Genomic DNA, 22013 nt, shown 5'->3' with positions numbered 1-22013 from the left:
TAACGTGGCGTGATTGTTAGTAAATATTTATTAATATAATATTTATATATTTATTTATATTTAAGTTCTCAAGTATAGTTACAACGGCTGCCCCACCCTTCAAACCGAAACGCATTACTGCTTCACGACAGAAATGGGCAAGGTGGTGGTGCCTACCCGCGCTGTCCCACAAGAGGTCCTACCACCAGTAAGGACACAATCGTATATTGTGTTAAGATGTACGCATAATTTTATTACGTAATGCACATGTTGCTAAGTGGTTTCCTGAGCCCGTAGATATCACAAAGTTCATTCCGTCCCCCACATTGAGACATGAGGTTTAAATTGCAATTCTATTTTATCTATAAAAACTAACCCGGATTGTGTGACTGCTTGGCGAGAAATAAAGCTAGTACGATTTATTAAATATATATTCTGTGCTTATAATACATCAAACTATAATATATAGAGCGTTACAAATAAAAATACATAAATGTATAATAATATGCATAATTTTAGTTGAAGATAATAATTTTAAGAAGTGGATGAGGAGAGCCGTAGACCGGGCTCAGTGGTGTAGATTGGGAGAGGCCTATGTCTAGCAGTGGACGACTGTGGGCTGTTGATGATGATGATGCATAATTTGGACATCGAAGAAAATTACCCTCTATTTTTAGGCAACTGGTTAGTGATCATATTTCTATGTAAATGTCACTAATAAATTAGCGTAACACCAAATCGCCAAATACTACACACTTAAAATAAATACTTACAGAAGCAAACCCAGAAATTTTCCGTCAAAATAACTTTTGAAATTCAAATGATTCGTGCGAAATTTAAATGGAAATAAACTTTGGAATACGCAACGAACATTTCTGGAGGGCTTCGCGAAACAACACGTTTTGTGGATTTAACGGTGGGATGGGATGGGGTGAGGGTGCGACGGTCGCGGGGCCGCGAGGTGTGGAGTCACCCCCGGGACCTTGGCCCCCCGGCGGAATCAGCTGTTCTTATCGCGCACCTACTGTAATGCTTTATCTAATTTTAGTGCTCCCGCAAATACGCGGAGGGCTTTTTATCTCCGTGTTGCGCTTGTTTTAAAAATGTATGTTGTTTGTTAGCGCTACTTTTTTTATCGCTTAGATGGGTGGACGAGCTCACAGCGCACCTGGTGTTAAGTGGTTACTGGGGCCCATAGACATCTACAACGTAAATGCGCCACCCATCTTGAGATATAAGTTGTAAGGTCTCAAGTATAGTTACAACAGCTGCCCCACCCTTCAAACCGAAACGCATTACTGCTTCACGGCAGAAATAGGCAGGGTGGTGGTACCCACCCGTGCGGACTCACAAGAGGTCCTACCACAGGTGTACTGCATTATATTGATAATATATAATTGTGAGTTTACTGAACCGTGTTTAACCGGAGTTACAGAAATATATTATTTTTATAAGATATTAAATAAATTAGATGACTTGTTGGTCATATAAATCTTGATATTTACAAAGGTTCATACATCATGACGAATACGCTTGTGGAGTCTAGACTTTAAGGAAATCTTTAAAACGGTCGCATATAAATCTTACTACACTAGAATTTACATAAGAACAGATTGCAATTTAAGAGGAGGAAAACGAAGACAAGCTATGTACATAGATGAGAGGAGGAAATACATAACGAAAATGCTTAAATTTGTTCAAGGTTCGCTCAAGTATCAAACCGTTTTTAACCTGACACAAAAAAAAAAAACGATTTAGTAGGTAATTTTCTATACCAAATAATTAACGTCTGAATAACCTTCAAATAACATTAAAAATGCTCATATTGTAAGTACAAAATACACAAATACCAGTGTATTTACCTCCATACTTATTACCTCCTCCAAATTATATAGTGTACACAAAAACATTACAAACGGAAAACTACAAGCCGTTATAAATATTATTTAATAGAAGACAACAGAAATATACATGGATTTCGTCTCTGCATTTTCCTTATCATAAGATAAAGTCGTAATGTACTCACGACCTTGTTTCTGTTGACATTTAACTATGAAGAAAAAAAAAGGACAGAATAATTTTTACATAAATTATTTAATGTTACGCTGAGAACCCGCGACCATTATTGTTGAATTCAAGTGTGCGATGACCTGTGCATCATTGTCTATCATAGAAATGTGAGATTGGCATAATTAAACTTCGTGTGGTGAATAAGTATTAAATAGGTAATGGTGATAGGACCTCTTGTGAGTCCGCACGAGTAGGTATCACTACCCTGTCTATTTCTGCCGGGAAGCAGTAATGCGTTTCGGTTTGAAGGGTGGAGCAGCCGTTGTGACTATATTGAGACCTTAGAACTTATATCTCAAGGTGGGTGGCGCATTTTCGTCATAGATGTCTATGGCCTCCAGTAACCACTTAACACCAGGTGGGGAATGAGCTCGTCCACCCATCTAAGCAATAAAAAAAGGTGTCATCCTATAACACGATAGATACGTTCCTATAAAGTACCGTGTAGTGCAAAACCGTGTTATATGAGACTAGAACCCAGTAAAAACAGGAGAGTATTTTTTTCCGAATGAAACATCTCAACTATGCCTGTATGTATTTTTTTAACTATGTATACACAAAAAATAAGCAGTAAAATTTCGGTTCTTCCCATATATTTGTATGTTTATAGTGAAAAGGTAATTTTTCTATATAATTTAAAACAAAAGTTTCGTTATCGTGTTGTAAAATACCGTGTTAAATGATTATCTGTATTATCAAAAGAGAGGAAATGCATTTCTTCGATAACGCTCAAACTGAAAACCTAATGAATTATAGTCAAATTTGGAGTCATTTAGGTAAATACGGTTTTAATAATCGTTACGGGTACAGAATCAGATGACGACTGAGGTTTGAAAATGATCAAATTCTTAGATAATTTTTATGTTATGATCCTACAGACATGCTGTTCCGACAATATAAGAGTAATATTACTTTTAAAACAGCTACAATTTCTGACTTACTCTTCTTTAAAAAAAAAACCGTTTTAATAATACATATTCAAATCGTTGCCCTTTCTACAATTTTTTTTATTTCAAGATGACATTGAAAAAACATATAGACATGTTTACATAACACTAACCCAAAATTAGTTGTATTATTAAGTTTTTTTTTTCTTAGACCTTTGCTTTTATCTATTAGCAAAAAGGCAATTATGATTATTATCTCATAATGACGATTCTGATAAATAGGCGATTGTTGATAAAATACGTATTCCGCGGCGTTGCCGCTCTGAACGCGGCGGTGCTCGCGACGTTGCCGCGCCTACGCCTCGCCATTTGCAATTCTAATGAAGCCAACAGTTATGGCACACACTCTCAAAATAAAAACAATGAATGCTATACAAATTATTATGGCGGAGACAGAAGGCGCGTTACTTTGACTATTTATAGAGAGTTGAGTCAGCAAAGTGCATGGTTTTTTTATTTTACATTCTAATGTTTATTAATTGTTGGTGCATTATTGATTTGTGCTTACATCAGTTGAATTTTGTCTTAATTTTATTTAAGAATACGATAATTAATACAATGAGCATATCAAGGGGAGAAAGGGTATTTGGTTTAAGCGACATTTTTGCAACTTTACAGGTGAGAGAGACATTTAAAGTTTAAAATTTTGGAAAAAAAATATCATAACAAAAACTTAATTGAAGTTCCATTAAAAACATCGAATTGTTGAAGCTAATACCAAAATATGACGGACCTTTACTAACAAAGATGAATGTCGCATATTAATCGTAATGTCGTTTAAGCCAAATAGCCTTTCCCCATCGATATGATATTGGAATTACATTAAAATACTATTATAGTTCGAGAGTGGATTAGATGGGTCGGACATAGGACATGTCTAGAGCCACTGCGGAGGCTGGCTGCTATTTGAAGCAGGTCATGGCTGAATCAGTGGCTTCGGTCGATAAGGATATTCGTGTCGGTTATCGTGTCGCATTGCTATGTTTCGACATACATATGGATGAGCCTAACTGGTATTCTACATGGTATTTGAGCAGGAGGAGAAGCGAAATTCCTCGACCCGATATGGAAACGAACGATTCAAAAGTATGATTGAGGTTCGTTTGTCGATGTCCAGAAGCAATCAAACAGATCCTGTCGTCTTTAAAATAAAAACCATTCTCTATAACATACCTACGTTTTAATGTGAGGCCGTCAGCGCAAAAGTGGCCTAACCCACAATTTTTCATATTCGTGCTTATGTACCTAAGTATTACATTATTTAAAACATAATAAATTTTTATACAAAACCGGCCTATCTCTAGTTTCACCCAACGATAAAAAATGGCTTTGTAAACATTATGTTTGCGCATATTGTGTAAAAATAAATCCAAGCCTTATTTATCTCCATACTGCTAACTATGGTAAGCGTAAGCCAGTTTTGCGCTGACGGCCTCATATCTGATTCGGAAACCTCTAGAACACTCCATTCTTCAGTACAGAGCTGAATCGTAGACATTGAAGAAATATTCCCAAAAGAAATCGAACCTGAGATGTTACATAGAGCAAAACTCCGCTCTTTTACAAATAAATGGATACAGTACATAGCATCCCAGAATGTTTACAAGTTATTTTTAATAATTACATTTAGTAAGCAAGAGTAGAACTGAGTCGTCTATTATCAAAGGCGGCAATCTGTACATTTGGACAAAAAATTTTTATTGATATGTCAATACAGATTTATTTGAATATAATCGTCTCCTTCAAAGAAAACGGTTCAAAACCTGCATTAAATAAAGGTTAATAGTTAACCTGTTATTTATCTAAGATGTCGTTCCGAAGAGTTTTGTGACTGCCAATGGAATACAAAGTCAATAATTCGTTTTTCTGATTTACCAAACATTGTCCAAAAGTCAGATTGCCGCCTTTGATAATAGTCGACTCAACTATAAGAAATCGGTTTCATTACTGCGAACCGACTCAAGATTCGTTTACTATTGCCGTATGGAGCATAATATCAAACCCACGCGGTTTCGTCATTCACATTCAAGCTATACAATAACATCTAGCTATATTCTTCGGTACGTTATCGCTTCACGAGAAATATTTGGTCAGCTTTTTGAAAGCCTTGATTTTAGCTCTCTAGTCGCTCATTTTGTATTAATCGATAGCTATTATTGTAATCATCCGGCTTTCACATAACAAGGCCGTAAAAACCCCAATCTAGATTCAGACGGTTTGTAAGTCATTAAAAACTAGTACATAATCCTAAATGTGTTCAACGATGGACAACGAACGTCTTGTAAGGAGAACTGATGGTTTTTAATTGAAAATTTTTTATTACTCAATCACAAGTACGCACTACAACAGACTAAAATTATTATTAACATATACGTGTTTCTATTTTCATCATATTTTTATTTTTAAGCTTACAAACTAAAGAATAAATTCTGATTGTCGAGTTGACATGAGTATTAGACAGACGGCTGCGCGTCAGGGTACAACCTGCAGGAAATCTCCAAGGCCGCGTTGAACGCCCGCCAAGCTAGAGCAAGATGGCGGACGTACGCGTAAACAACTTTTTTTTATCGAATTCCTACGGTACCTTTCAAATAAATTATTAGTTTAAAGATACGGTGGCGTTTTAAAAATATTACGCAAAAGAATAATCTCATCTTGATTGTCTTATTAAAAGTTAAGTCGTGGCTGTCTGTATTTTTTTGGATGTTTACAATTTTCGGCTCAAGAATTATAGGTATTCTTCTTAAAACTTGAGGTTAAAATTCTTGTAAAATGGAGGGCGAAGATATAGAAAGCGGAATCTGACATTAGCAGAGATAGTCACTTAATTAAATAATGATACAAATAAATGCAGACATAGAACAATTTACCAGATTTTTATACAACTAAACGCAAGCAATCACATAGAATCACAAGTAACATTGTTTATTATAAAATCTTGAATCATATATATTTATTCTATGCGTGTGTTTGACACTGTACTCCTCCTAAATGGCTGGATCGATTTTAATGAATTTTTCTGTATACCTTCAGGTGGATTCGAGAATGGTTTAGATTTACAAATCAGCCCGGCAAATGGCGCTGCAGTATCTATCGGTATCTAGGTTATTTATCTTTCCTAGAAATAATTTATATAGCAAAACAATGTTTGCCGGGCCAGCTAGTATAATACTACAAATAAGGACCAACGAAACGTAAGCAGACTTATTTCTAACAAAAAATTATTAGTGTAAAGATAATAGCCTCGTCAAGTACAGGAAACATTGTAAGAAACCGTAACGGGTACTATCCGCTCATCATAATTAGGGCGGGTACCTGACCCAAGCTTGGGACTGTATCGGAGAAACGACAAACCACGCAAGATTCCTTGTTAAAAATTATAAGAAACTCAACTCTGTTCAAGAATACTTGTTTGCTCGAGGACCGTAATACTAGTCCTTGTGCAGATCAGGTTTACAACAAGTCAGAGCGGTTGTAGGTATAGACTTTCACGTCGCGACGTGAAACCGTGTGAACTGAGCCCACACAAACAAAGGAGACAGACGCCTTACAAGGTTTCGAAGAGAAAAATAAACTTGCAAGATAAACCTTTTTTTTGTATTATTTTCTCTTTTTTTTCCCCTACCTATGCTGATAGCCTTGAGAGGCTATTTCAGCGTAACCTTAATTAATAGGTGAACTCACGGCGCTCAAACCTGACGTCGTTGCTAACACGAACCCTAGCAAGAGCCGTGCTTCGCAGAATCTACCACCGAATCAGAAACGCGACCCACTGAGTAGATCCGGCGAGAAACTCAGTGGGCTGTGTCTGCGGGTAAATTTACTCGTCGACCTCTTTGTCGCAAGGGACGGGTTCGACAAGAACGATGACCGACGCTTGAGGTACCTAAAAGCACCGTTAGTGGATCGGGATGTTTTCACAAAAAGCACGAGACGGTATTTCGTGTTGGACCCTTTATAATAAATTGACGTATTTCGAATTGCGATGACGATAAAGAAATAAAAGAAAATCAAATAATCAAGGAATATTTCGGAGATGTTATTATCAAAACACACACGGGACAATTTTTTTCCCCCTGAAATGCCGCCAACAACTGAATGAAACTAAAATATTTTAGCCATCACGAAAGCGTAGTAAGCCGTCCGTGGCTCCTTGCCAATAACATTATTATGTATGTAACACGTAAACACTGATCTTGCCAACATCGATCCGGACTTTCTAGTCTAACATCTCGCTGGCATCCGAGACTGTGCCGAAATGGTTTTTGCGTCATTTCTTGCGTTTCATCGCGGCAAAATAAATAAAAAACCATGTTGACTTTTGTTCTCAGCTGTCAAATATAATGCGTTGCATAAAAGTTTATATTTACTGGTGGTAGGACCTCATGTGAGTCCGCACTTGTAGGTACCACGGCCCCGCCTATTTCAACCGTGAAGCAGTAATGCGTTTCGGCTTGAAGGGTGGGGCAGCCGTTATAACTATACTGAGACCTTAGAACTTATATCTCAAGGTGGGTGGCGCATTTGCGTTGTAAACGTCTATGGGCTCCAGTACCCACTTAACACCAGGTGGGCTGTGGGCTCGTCCTACCACGTAAGCAATAAAAAATAATAATTAAAATGCGTCGTTCAAATTTTGATAACAGAGTTCCCAAAAATAGATTCACACGGAGCCTTGTTCAACCAAAACGTATTCCTAGTGCAATGTGCGGCCGTAATGTTTGTAAATATAGCGCGGCCGTATAACAGAATCTCGCGGTAAAATAGCCCAAAAAAGAATTAGACAAACCAAAAAAGATCTGAAGTATTTGTAGCTTATTCACGATCATATTCTCTCTCGTAAAGGCATCAAGCGATCCAACTGTTTATGGATGCAATAATTGCTAAACACGTACTTACCACCTGAATGAAACCACAATATTTATAACCCTGCTTGTTTACTGGTGGTAGTTGGTGGTATTGTGATCCTGAATATATAATACCACCATGTTGTATATATTGGCTGTTTTGCGTTAGTTTCGGGATGAACCAGTACTTATATAGAGGGGTGAAAGGTTATAGTGACATTTCTCAAATATTAAGTGTAATGATTATTATTATCTATGGACATTTCACATAATACGCGACATTTAACTGTGTAAGTAAAGGTCCGTTTTATTTGGCATCAGTATAAACAATTACGGACGGAACTCGACTTGAAATACCTTTAAAACTTTACCCCTTTGGCTGGTTACCACTGAATTCACAGTCATGTTGATTCACGCGATTTCTTTCCAGTCCAATTGTCTCATATCAACGCACCCGATTCCTTTTAGACCCGCATTGATAGGACATTGAAGTATTCGTATCCATTTTAGCTGGGTTATTTCTAACCCTGCTGGAGGAGGTGGGGGCATACGCTGCTATCCGAGAGACAAACGAACTATTTAGCTTAGCTTATAATCGTCGCTTTTAAAGTGACCCCACGGCTTAATAGGTTGAAAACAAAAAAAAAAACGTTTCTTGGTTGTCATTCTGAGAAATGCGCCATTTTTACGACATTGCGCCATACATATTTCATTATAAACGGCGATACACGATACAACTGGGGAATGCGGGAGTAGGCAGCCGTGACTCGTGGCTTCTACGGCGCGTGGGACTACCGCATTACGAAAGCGTTTATAGCGTGCTTCAAAATTAAAACGAATGCTTTTTTTTTTAACGTTAAATTGTTTAAGAATATTTCGAGTTTGTCGCGCAACTTATAAGCTAATTGGGAACTACACGGATAACCTTGAAAACTATGAATCATAAGTAAATAAATCTATACTTATATTAACACGTGAAGTAAAAACTTTGTACCTTTTTATGAAAATTGCAGGGACGGAGGAGTATGAAATTTCCCACACTTATAGAGAATATAGAGGAGTGTAGAATGCTAATTTTTTTTTAAATTATGCATTGGTGACACTAATATTTTACACACACACACATATGTATACTCTTTGTTTATTGTCAAACTTTTGTTATTGCTTAAAGTTTGTGGTCAAATTGAGAATAGGTTTTAATATTTCTTTATTAATATTCGTCTTATAGTGTCTTGGGGAAATCTGTGACTATGAAGTATAATTAGTCTGACAATAGACCCATAATAATGTTCAAAATTATAATTTAAATTAATTATAGGCGAATTTCGACCACTGCGGTACCAGTAGTCTATACTAATATTATAAAGAGGAAAGATTTGTTTGTTTGTTTGTTTCGAATAGGCTCCGAAACTACTGGACCGATTTGAAAAATTCTTTTTCCATTAGAAGCCGACATTGTCCCTGATGAACATAGGCTACTTTTTTTTATTTTTATTTTATTTTTATTTTTTGGTTTCATGTGTGTTTTAATGTTTCCGAAGCGAAGCGAGGGCGGGTCGCTAGTATAAATATAAAAAGAAAGCTTTGCTCCATTTCTCGATCTTGGACGTAGACTAAGTATGATGCTATGAAATATGTATATGTTAAATACTGAAATGTCTTCGATTCGATCCCAATAAATAATTTAAAATTTGTTAGTGCATTCTGATTTTACTGAATACTATTTTCTAGCTCCTGAGGTTCAATTTTGAATATCAAGTTTGAATGCTTTGTTAGGTACCTGTGTCATTCTTAAGGAATTTTCAGTATAATTATACAAAAACCCGGGTGCTGAGAAATTTTAACAATAGTTTTTTTTAAATTCCATTGCTGCCTCCCTCGCTCAAGTATTCGCGAATAGAGCACAAAGGGGACAGTCGCAGCCGGCTCCAAAAAAAAAAGTTACCCTTATCTAAAAAACGTAATCGACTCTCCCGTACTCCCCAGCTTTTCCTCCTCCAAAAGATAACCAATTTTTTTTTAATAAATTACTCAAGAGATACTTTTTATATGCCTTCCTCTGAAAAAAGGCAAAAAAGCTGCTGTATTCATTATTCTGAAAGCTTCTATTTTATTCTTTTTTTAAATAAAAATAGTTTTTTTTTCTACCTGAGCTGATAGCCTTGAGACGCTATTTCAGCGTAACCTTAACTAGTAGGTGAGCAAACGGGGCTCAAACCTGACGACGTTGCTAACACGAACCCTAGCAAGAGCCGTGCTTCGCAGAATCTACCACCGGATCGGTAACGCGACCCACTGAGAAGATCCGGCGAGAAACTCAGTGGGCTGTGTCTGTGGGTTAATTTACTCGTCGAGCCCTTCGTTGCAAGCGACGGGCTTAAAAGACGAGAGCGGCATTTCGTATGCTTTAAAATCAAGAGGATCTAGAGTAATCCCAGGGTGCTAATAGGGAGATATAAATTTGTAAAATCCAAACGAAACCCGCATTTGCACTTTAAGATGGCTGTTCTTGTGTTCGTTGTATACTTGAGTTGAAAATTATTTTACACCAGAGAATAGCAGCTACCTTTCACCGCGACCGTTCCAGGTCTGTGAAATATGTACCAAACACACATTATTCTAAATGAAGTAGCGAACTAACATTCATGAATCATTGTTACTACCATGCGAAAAACTTGCCTTGACGTGACAAAAAATATATTATTATATAATTTTTAATACATTTACTAATTCGATTGTACCAAGAATCGCAGACGTAAACTAGTGAACATTTACTCGACATGGGCTAGAACTTAAGCCTTGTTCGGACTAGGCGAGTATTTTAGTCGAGTACCAAGTAATTTAGTGGCTAAACTACTCACTACTCGCCCGAAAAAAAAGAAACAAAATGGATTGACTTGACTAAATTATTTACTAACCTACTCGACTAAATTTTTGGTGCTCAGACACATTTAGCTACTAAATTACTCGGTACTCGCCTAGTCCGAACAAGGCTTAAGTAATCTATTAACAATTAGAAGTACTTAGGCAGTTGCAATGTAAGTGAATTCGTTTTAATTCGAGCCACGGCCCACTAGGTTTCTTTTTGTGTAATCGCTGGTACGTAATAACTTCAATACACATAATTTTTTTTGTTTTTTTTTTATTGCTTATATGGATGGACGAGCTCACAGCACACCTGGTGTTAAGTGGTTACTGGAGCCCATAGACATCTACGACGTAAATGCGCCACCCACCTTAAGATATAAATTCTAAGATCTCAAGTATAGTTACAACGGCTGCCCCACCCTTCAAACCGAAACGCATTTACTGCTTCACGGCAGAAATAGGCACAAGAGGTCCTACCACCAGTATATTTATTTATTTATTTATTTTGGTTTTTGGGATGCAAGTAGATTGCGAATATTTGTTACGAATTACGATATTCGCGATAGAAGTAAAGAAATCATTAAAAGTTTGGTGTGTTACACCGTAAGTAATAGTATGAATGGTGTATTATTTTACGGTATACTTGGTTCAGTGCGGCAACGTTGAGTGGCGCCCGCCCGCACCGTGCGAGCTGGCAACGCGGCGCCACCGTATCCGACAGTGCGGCAACAGCGCGAGCTAACGGAGCGGCAACGTCGCGCACTGATTCAACACATCACATTCAGAATTCGATACTGCGAGTCAGTGCGAGCAGTGAGATTAAAATCGAAGTAGGTATTTATAATATGTATCGGTGTTTTAATTTCAAGGGAATCGAAGGTTATGTTTACAAAGTCACGATGCAAGTCTGCCAATCACTGTTCACAACATACAATGAAGTTTAACGTTCATTGGAATTTATCAATAATAATATTTTTGTAGACGTAAAACAGATGGTTACGCTCGCTGCGCCGAGCTAAGAAGACATGTTGAAGTTGCTAATTTAGGGTGAAAGTGATGAGTTCTATTGTTTAGTTAGTGTCCTAAACTCGTAACATTGTCAGAAATGATGACTTATTGTTATTTAGATTTTAATTATTAGTTTTTATAATTTATGTCGTGGTAACGAAGGTCATCTATAAACTCTTCAACAACGAGAACATTATAGCCGTTCAGAAATATTCAGTTAGAAATCTTTTCAATCGAGTGGTGGCGTATTTTCGTAAAATAAAAAAGGATTTTCTACTCAGAGAAACTCAGTAGGCTCACTCGCCCATAGCGAAGCAACTGTTAGCTCATATTTCAACTAAGGTTAGCTTTTGAACACAGTATGCACATTGATAAAAACAAACAAAATAGTAGTAAAAATAGAAGCCATACCAAAAAAAATAATTGTAATAGTTTTTTTCGTATGGCTTCTAAACTAGCTTATCTAAAAACTGTTATATACCTACACTCGCATTTCGGAACAATTTGATTAAGACAATAGACAAGAAGAATATATCCATAACATATTAATTACGTTTCCAACATTTAATCGTACCAATTTTTATTTAACCAGAATTCAAATCGTAATGAATGTCAATGTAAATTCATTTCCGCCTTTCAAAGGTTCATTGACAAGGAAACTGTTATCTTATTTTTTTTTGGACAAGTTAGGTATTCGGTGTTTTGGTAATAATTTTATTTTGCTGTAAGGAAGTTTGTGTGTTCGGTTTGTATGTTTTTTTTTTATTGCTTATATGGGTGGACGAGCTCACAGCCCACCTGGTCTTAAGTGGTTACTGGAGCCCATAGACATCTACAACGTAAATGCGAGTTACCGATAGTAGAAATAAACGAAGATCTTTGTGCTTTTAGGCGGTTTTACATGCGTCTTATGTCTTGCTTAGGGTTCGGCGGTGTGTAACCAGCCTGCTATTAAACATCTGAGGACCCACGCTAAAAGATGAGGGTTTTTTTTTAATTGACTGCCTCAGTGGTGCGTTAGTTAGCGCCTCTGACCGTTGCGCCGAGGGTTGTGAGTTCGATTCCCAAGCTGGGCAAATTATTGTTTGAAATTTTTTAAAAGTTTTGTTTGTTCTTTGCTTGGGCGTTTATTATTTGTATATGTATTTATTTGAAAAAAACCATATATAAGTATGTATGTCAGTCTTTGTTTCCCACAGTACATTATCCCCAAATTCCCATTTTTAATGGTGGTAGGACCTCTTGTGAATCCGCACGTGTGGGTACCACCACCCTGCCTATTTCTGCTGTGAAGCAGTAATGCGTTTCGGTTTGAAGGGTAGGGCAACCGTTGTAATTATACTGAGACCTCATCTCAAGGAGGGTGGCGCATTTACGTTGTAGAAGTCTATGGGCTTCAATAAACACTTAACACCAAGTCGGTTGTGAGCTCGTCCACCCATGTAAGTAATAAAAAAAACAGTACAGGGAATCCTAATTTGTGGCCGGATAATTGTGTGTTACTTATTCCGATTATTTTATTCTCCTTATATATAGTACTTATATATATGAAATGATTGTTAGGAAGCGTAATATAAAATATCGAGACGTGAAAGACTATTTGGTTTAAGCGACATTCCGCTTAATACGCGACATTTACCATTGTAATTAAAGATCAGTTTTATTTGTTACTAGCGACCCGCCCTCGCTTCGCTTCGGAAACATTAAATTTTATTATTGATAGCCGAGTCCCGCGATGTTACCCGCGGTTATTGTCGTACCGCGAGTGACGCCGCGGGGTAAAGCTAGTCTAGCCTAAGTTACTCCTTATATCATCAGCTACCTATCAGTGAAAGTCTCGTCAAAATCGGTCCAGCCGTTCCAGAGATTAGCCGGAACAAACAGACAGACAGACAGACAGAAATTGTTAAAAAATGTTATTTTGATGTATGTACTGTATTTCTATACTAATATTATAAAGAGGAAAGATTTGTTTGTTTGTTTGTTTCGAATAGGTTCCGAAACTACTGGACCGATTTGAAAAATTCTTTTTCCATTAGAAGCCGACATTGTCCCTGATGAACATAGGCTACTTTTTTTTATTTATTTTTTTATTTTATTTTTTTGGTTTCATGTGTGTTTTAATGTTTCTGAAGCGAAGCGAGGGCGGGTCGCTAGTATATTCATATGCATGTAGTAAAAAGCGGTTATTTCAATATTACCAACAGACACTCCAATTTTATTTATATGTATAGACTAGCATCAACGTTACGATATTTTTGTGTCTTTGTCATTATATTTTTCCATTAACTTATAAAAGGCTCTCTTGTGAAGTTGCAAAAAATGTCGTTTAAGCCAAACTGCCTTTCACATCTCGATATTGTATCTAGACTTATGTAGAGGCAATTCAATTGACCGAGTATGCACATATTCCCAGTCCGGATGTGCCAGGTGCAATTCTCCACATTGTGAAGCGTTTCTCTAATGAGTCACATTATACGGGATGGATCATACAGGAGTGAGACAATTCCACGACGGTATTAAAACACACTTTAATAACATTTTGAGATGTTGAATTTTTTATTATAGGTAACGGTTGGGGCTGAAATTAAAGTTAAAATCGTGGCTTGAGCTATAGAGAGATAGTATGGAGGTCCAAAAATTATAATCCGAATCATTAGTGGTAATAATATGGGCAAGGACAAATTCGTTCGGTACCTACCAGATATCTATACTAATCTAGTATAGATTAGTATTATTGATCGAAGATACTAATATTATAAAGAGGAAAGATTTGTTTGTTTGTTTGTATTGAATAAATAGGCTCCGAAACTACTGAACCGATTTGAAACTTTCTTTCACTGTTTAGAAGCTACACTATTCCCGAGTGACATAGACGACAATCTTTTTTTTTTTTAATTTGGGTTCCTTACTTAATAATAACGATGGCGATAGATTAGTCGTCCGTGACCTCACGAAAACTGTACGTATAGTATTCGAAAAATTGGATTCAAATAATATTATTAGGAAAAAGAAACAAAAACGCTACATTAAATCATGTAGCGTTTTTAACGCTTTGAGGGCGCTAACCGTCGATAGATCGATTCTCTATTATTATGTATAAAGTAAGGAGCGTCGGAATACAGACTATTGCGCAGTTTCATTATAGGTATTAGGGTATAGATCTATCTGTATACGTGTGTCTTAGCGACGTGTCTTAGCGCACGCTTGTATGTTTTTAATAAGTTAATAAAATTTATAAATAACCATTTAACATTATTTTGCTGCGAATTTGGAGCATTGTTTTTTTTTTAAGTTAAAACTTTTGTTTCAAAAATCCATTAGTAATTTCTGAAAAGTATGTGAAAACAAGTTCAGCACTAAAATTATGTTAATTATGTCAATGACTCGCTGATACAGAAGAAAATAACGAACTGAATACGTTCGAAAAATAACAACATATATGGGTCATACACAAATAGAGAACAAAAAAGTGCAGCAAAAAAAATATCTCAGAATCAGTGTGAAACAAACTGTTTATTATTTAACTATTGATTATCAATCTTTTAATCACTGTAACCGAGATCAATGTGTCTTATTTTTGGCATAATCGCAATTTTTATATTTTTGCGGACCACAGAAGAGACGATTTAGTCTACAAGAGAGATGAAAAGCTGTGATGCAGCTTAAGCTAAAATATATTAAGACAACATAATCAAACACATGTAGCCACTGATATAAACGAATACCGAAACGCAAATAAAATGTCAAAATAATCACATTGATTGGAATATAAAAAATAAAATAAAAACTTCTCTAGAAAGGAAAATCCCTTCGGTGGACTTAAGAAAAAAAACAAAATTTCGAATGATAATAATTTTACAGCCATGGTATATTACTCGTATATAATTCTTTAGATAGCTAATGAATTTTAATATGCAATGTAATGAAATTTAAGGACTTTGATTATTTCAAAATATTTCCAGAGAACTATCAGAATCGTCTGAATCAGCATGAACTAAAACGAAGCAAGATATGGACCAACCCACGACCCAAGGGTTGAACCCTCTGAAAGAAATCAATAGAAATAAAAAAAAAATATTTCGGGACCACAGGAAAGATGTCCACAGAAAATATGTATTATAAAAACTCTTGCGTAAAGAAATTAACTTTGAGGTTAGAAATCAAGCAACATGCTTTTCATTTACTTGTACTAAATGCTCATATAAAAACAATAAATATACATTTTTATAGATAATATTTACATGTCTATAATTGGAACAGGAAAGAACACTTGATCTTTTACGTTTATGTGTGTTTTGGAATAAAAAATATATTTTCACTCGCACTGGAATCGAAACAACAAAATATCAAACGCCGGAATGGCCACTACTTAGTGATGCCAACAGTTAAAAACATAAACTTAATGCGGTCGAATAAATTAAAATTTGATGTCGTTTTATCGCGTCCACAGAAAAGACTCCATTTCATGTAACCATAAGTTTATTGGATTTATTGTATACAGATAGTAACGATATATTTTTTTTATTCTCAATATTATCATCTTTATTATATTGTTTGTGTTCCAAGTAAATAATTTTAATATATAGGGTACTTTAACTTTTTTTAAACATGGCTCAAAGATTATACCTTCGTCTTGTAACAGTCCACAGGAAGAGATTTTTTGATGTTTAACGCCATCAAAATGAGTTTATGAAATGTAATATTTTACAAGATACGATTAAAATGAGTAGTAATATAGTACCTTTACGATTTAAATACTTTCAAATATTCGCCAATTTGCTCTTTTAGATGATACATTGCTATAACACTTTTTTTACCCTTTTTGTGTATGACCCCTATATATTAATACGTGAAGCAAAAACTTTGTATCCCTTTTTACGAAAATTGCACGGTCGGAGGAGTATGAAATTTTCCACACTTATAGAGAATATAGAGAAGAAGTGCACAAAGCTGATATATTTTTTAAATAATACATAAAATATACATGAAATCAATAAAGAAAACATTACACACACTACATACCATGTATTTGACGCACACACGCATGCATACTATTTATTGTCAAACTTTTGTTCTTGACGTCTGTTGTCAAATTGAGAATAGATTAAATATTGTTTGTCTTTATAATTTTTTTTTTATAGAGTGGCCTTGGCGAAATTTGTGATTATAGAAGTATCAAATAGAATCATAATAGTGTACAAACTTACAATTTCAATTAATTATAGTCGTATTTCGACTACTGCGGGACCTCTAGTAAGTACAATTAAACGAGAATTCAGAATATTTTACTGCTGCTAAATATGGAGCCTGTCTCGCTGGACGCATTCAACACGGACTTTCAAGTTCTTTACAAATACATTCAGAGTCTGGTTTCTCGCAGTAGATATATTATGTACGAAGCAAAATAGAAAAATCAGTGTAACCACACGAGGAAAATAAATAAATCACGAAGTCGGATAGCACTTACTGTTATGCCATCGCCACTCAAATAAGCTTGGCCGCTGCCGAGAAATACTGCAATGCAGCGTTCGGAATGTGTGTGTGTGTGTGTGTTACAAAGTTGTTTGGCGTAACGCGTACTTGCTACCGGATTTATTGATAACACTAAAATCGCGCCATTACGGTACTAAGCAAAAGAAATCGATTGACAAACGGAGAAAAAAGTACTGAAGTTCATTTGGCTGATTTCAAAAAAAGGAGAAGGTTCTGAAGCGGTTTAGATAATTCTCTTTTTTATTGCTTAGGTAGGTGGACGAACTCACGGCTCACCTGATTTTAAGGGGTTGCCGAAACCTACAGACAACCACAGCGTCACTGGAGCCCATGGACATCTACAACGTAAATGGCGCCACATCTACCTTGAGATATGAGTTCTAAGGTTTCAGTATAGTTACAACGGCTGCCCCGCCCTTCAAACCGAAACTCATTACTACTTCACAGCGGAAATAGGCCGGGTGGTGGTACCTACCCGTGCGGACTCACAATACGTCCTACCACCAGTAATTCTTTCTTATTCAAAAGCTTCATATCTCAATCAACTTGTCTCAACTTCCGAGTTAGTTTTGATAATGCATATTTAATAGTCTTCAAATACATTGATGATGTTATCTCATTTTATTTGTTTACAGTTGGAAGCCTTTTTTTGGCTTATTTATGTCTTTAGACCAGGGACCATAGAAAATCTCATAATATATGAATAGAAATGTAAATCGTACTATTGCATTTAGATTGAATATTTGAATTGATTGAACTTGATTATTTGAATTTTTCACATAAATTTTGAGGTTATGTGAAAAAAGTGTAATCACAAAAATGTAGGTCTTTTTATTACCTACAACTTTGTCATTTAATTTTTTTCCATAGGACTTGTAGTTTTGTCGGAAATCGAGATAAACCGTTTTTTTTTACCCTTAAGCACTCACCCCTTCCACTTCCCGACCTCAGATCGCCCGTAAATTATTTTTCCATTCATTTTTGTTATATTCTCGTCCTTTTTTAATGGGTTTCATCCTACTATTATTTCTTTTGGGTTCAAAAATTATCGACCCTGGTCTACGTTATAAGATACGTATATAATATACGTATATAAGATCTATGGAACTTCTAATTGTACTTTTTAATATAATGTTAAATGAGACTTCATTACGTTGCTCTGTAATAACAAAGAAACGACATTTAACTGGTGGCAGGACCTCTAGTGAGTCCGCGCGGGTAGGTAACACCACCCTGCCTATTTCTGCCGTGAAGCAGTAATGCGTTTCAATTTGAAGGATGGGGCAGCCGTTGTAACTATACTTGAAACCTTAGAACTTATATCTCAAGGTGGGTGGCGCAATTACGTTGTAAATGTCTATGCGCTCCAGTAACCACTTAACACCGGGTGGGCTGTGAGCTCGTTCACCCATCAAAGCAATAAAAAAAAAGAAAAAAAACAATTTAAATTTTATTTTATAGTCAATTCGTTCACAATTCCTACACGGAAATTAATTTAATATCTTGATATTTCTTCATCTGTGTCACCGCGGTTTTATTGACATTCCACACGTGACGAGTTATCTCAAACAGCGCAAGCGCGGAAAAAGTTACCGTTAAAGCAAGTCCACTTTCTTTACGCATATATGGAAAATTTATTGAAATCATAAGATCTCTTATTACACGACTAGCGATCCGCCCTCGCTTCGCTTCGGAAACATTAAATTTTATTATTGAATGATAGGCGAGTCCTGCCATGTTGCGCGCGGTACGACAATAACTGCGGGTGACGCCGCTGGGGCGAAGCTAGTCTAAAAAAAAGTAGCCTAAATTACTCCTTATATCATCAGCTACCTATTAGTGAAAGTTTCATCAATATCAGTCCAGCCGTTCCAGAGATTAGCCGGAACAAACAGACCGACAGACAGAGAGACAAAAATTGTAAAAAATATTATTTTGGTGTATGTAGCGTATATATATTCATATGCATGTAGTAAAAAGAGGCTATTTCAATATTACAAACAGACACTCCAATTTTATTTATATGTATAGATAATGTGGTTATGATTTAGAATGCGTGTGTGTTTTACCAACATGACTGGCTAGTTTTTTTTTATTTATTGCTTATATGGGTGGACGTGCTCACATCCCACCTGGTGTTAAGTGGTTACTGGAGCCCATAGACGTCTACAACGTAAATGCGCACCCACTTGAGATACAAGTTCTAAGGTCTCAGTATAGTTACAAGGGCTGCTCCACCCTTCAAACCGAAACGCATTACTGCTTCACGGCAGAAATAGGCAAGGTGGTAGTACCTACCCGCGCGGACTCACAAGAGGTCCTACCACCAGTAAGTAAAAGCGGACTGTTAAAGCTACGCCATTCCCATCCATCATTTTAAAATTTATTGTATATTTTTCTTTGAAGATTTTTTTATTGCCTTTGTAGGCAGAGTAGTAGTAGGCTTTGTAGGTAGAGCATACGGCCCACCTGATGGTGACTGATTACCATCGCCCATGGACTTCAGCAATGCCAGGGGCAAAGCCAAGCCGCTGCCCACCGGAAAATCTAGTCCTTCTAATGCCTCTGATTTGTTAAGCTAAGTTCCACCATCCCTAAGCATTGATTTAGATGCGGTTAGGTTGTGGCTATCACACTCTGTGGGAAGTTATCGAGACGACATTTTTAGTGGAAAATTGCCGATTCGTCAGAGGTTCAATATCGAAATTTATTAAATGTAGTATTAATTAACTTCGTAGGTAGACAGACGAGCGTACGGCCGGTCACCGTCGCTCATGGTCAACAATGCAAGCCAGGGGCATACATAGTCAAGACGCTGTCTATCGCTAAATGCCCCCCGCAAAGCTCCTTTGAAGACGTTCATTTGTCGAAACACCTTGAAAGGGTGTAAAAGCCAGGTGTAAAAGCCAGCCTTTTTTTTTTTTAGTGGATGGACGAGCTCACAGCCCATCCGGTTAAGTGGTTACTGGAGTCCATAGACATCTACAACGCAAATGCGCCATCCACCTTGAGATATAATTTCTAAGGTCTCAGTATAGTTGCATATACGTGGCAAAAATTTCTCAGATATTGGAAGTTTTTGGATATTAAAAAAAAAACCCCTTTATTTGTCAATTGCGCTGTAAATACTGCACTTAGCAAGTACCAACGAAAATCAGACTAATCTTATTTACATATTTTATTCACGTGAGCCATTTACAAGTTCATGTAACTATGATGCCAATGATAACGGATGTGATATCATTGATAAACACAGTGTTATGAAAGGCAAGTTTGACGAGCCTAATACATGACATAGATGACGAACCCTTCGCATTTGACGGGTTCATCCAATATTCGCGTAAACTTTAAAACAATCAATCTCTTGTCAAGTTCTCAATGTATTCGAAGGTCACCTCTGAACGCACGTAAATCGATCGAATTATATCTGAAAATCACAATTAATAAATAACTCACATAAACAGATCGGCAATTTTGTTGAGTGAAAAAAGTGAGGTGTCGCTCTGGAACTGGGTCGGTCGTTCTGGCAACGTCGCATAGCGGTACCGGGGCGCGCGCGGCGGCGACGCGTTGCCGCACTGAACAGCCACATCAATAATACACGCGCGCTTCTCTTCTCGAGTCAAAAACATTCAAAAGAAAAACCGTAACGTACCTGCCCACATTCTATTCGTTCTACCTTTTTTTTTAAATTCTATTGTGGGTTGTGGTCTGCGTGTTTCCATAAAAAAAAAAAAAAAACGTTTACCTACATAATCAAAAACAATTCTCATTATGTAAGTCAGGATTTTCAACAGAAACTAAACTTCTTATATAACATTAAAATAACAGAACTATTTCAGAGCTATAGGCCCATAATTGAATACTCGTAATACAATATATTTAACAATATATTGACTAGATGACAAAAATAGATCTATCAATTTTATTAATTACCTATATTCTGTATTGCCAAGTTTCGAAACATTACTTAGAGTGAACATATAATAATATGTATTAGCGTAGCACGGTTAATGCCATAAGAGTACTGAACCCAAATTGTGTTGGCGTGAACGCTGACTGGTACTGCCGGTAGATGGACTAGGCTTTCCCAAGAAGTATCGCAGGGCTTTCGACGGACGATGATATTTGCAAGATCTAAAGCTGCACACTATTGGCTGCGGACTGTTTTGAATGTTACGCACAACAGACGGAGACCACAAGCGCACAACTATAGTGAAAATCACCGTTAAGTATGGCACCCTACTGAATTGTTAAATGTTTTACACACAACGCCCACGGAGTTTCTCATTGGATCTTCTCAGTGAACATTCCGAACCGGTCGTGGATTCAGATCTTAGCAAAGTCTCTCAAACTGAGCCCCGTGAGTTCGCTTATACGGCTGGTGAAGCCAGAATAGTCTATAGGAAAAAAAAAACATACTAAACATCATCCTTATACAACTAAACAGAATCTATATAATTAATACGTGAAGCAAAAACTTTGTATCCCTTTTTACGAAAATTGCGCGGACGGAGGGGTATGAAATTTTCCACACTTATAGAGAATATAGAGAAGAAATGCACAATGCTAATGTTTTTTTTAAATAATGCATAAAAGATACATTAAATCAATAAAGAAAACATTACACACACTACATACCATGTATTTGACGCACACACGCATGCATACTATTTATTGTCAAACTTTTGTTCTTGACGTCTGTGGTCAAATTGAGAATAGATTAAATATTGTTTGTAAAGACAAACAATATTTAATCTATTATTATTATATCTATTAATATTTTTTATAGCGTAGC

General features: G+C 36.4%; 1 protein-coding gene across 1 annotated transcript in view; it reads right to left on the bottom strand.

Moving 5' to 3' along the window:
- LOC101744565 (mucin-5AC) overlaps positions 1–22013 on the bottom strand; it is a 199428-nt gene that overhangs the window by 113482 nt on the left and 63933 nt on the right. The gene's annotated exons all lie outside the window — the stretch shown is intronic.

Source organism: Bombyx mori, chromosome 16, assembly GCF_030269925.1.
Source record: "Bombyx mori chromosome 16, ASM3026992v2".
NCBI lineage: Eukaryota > Metazoa > Arthropoda > Insecta > Lepidoptera > Bombycidae > Bombyx > Bombyx mori.
This window is presented reverse-complemented; position numbering and strand designations above follow the sequence as displayed.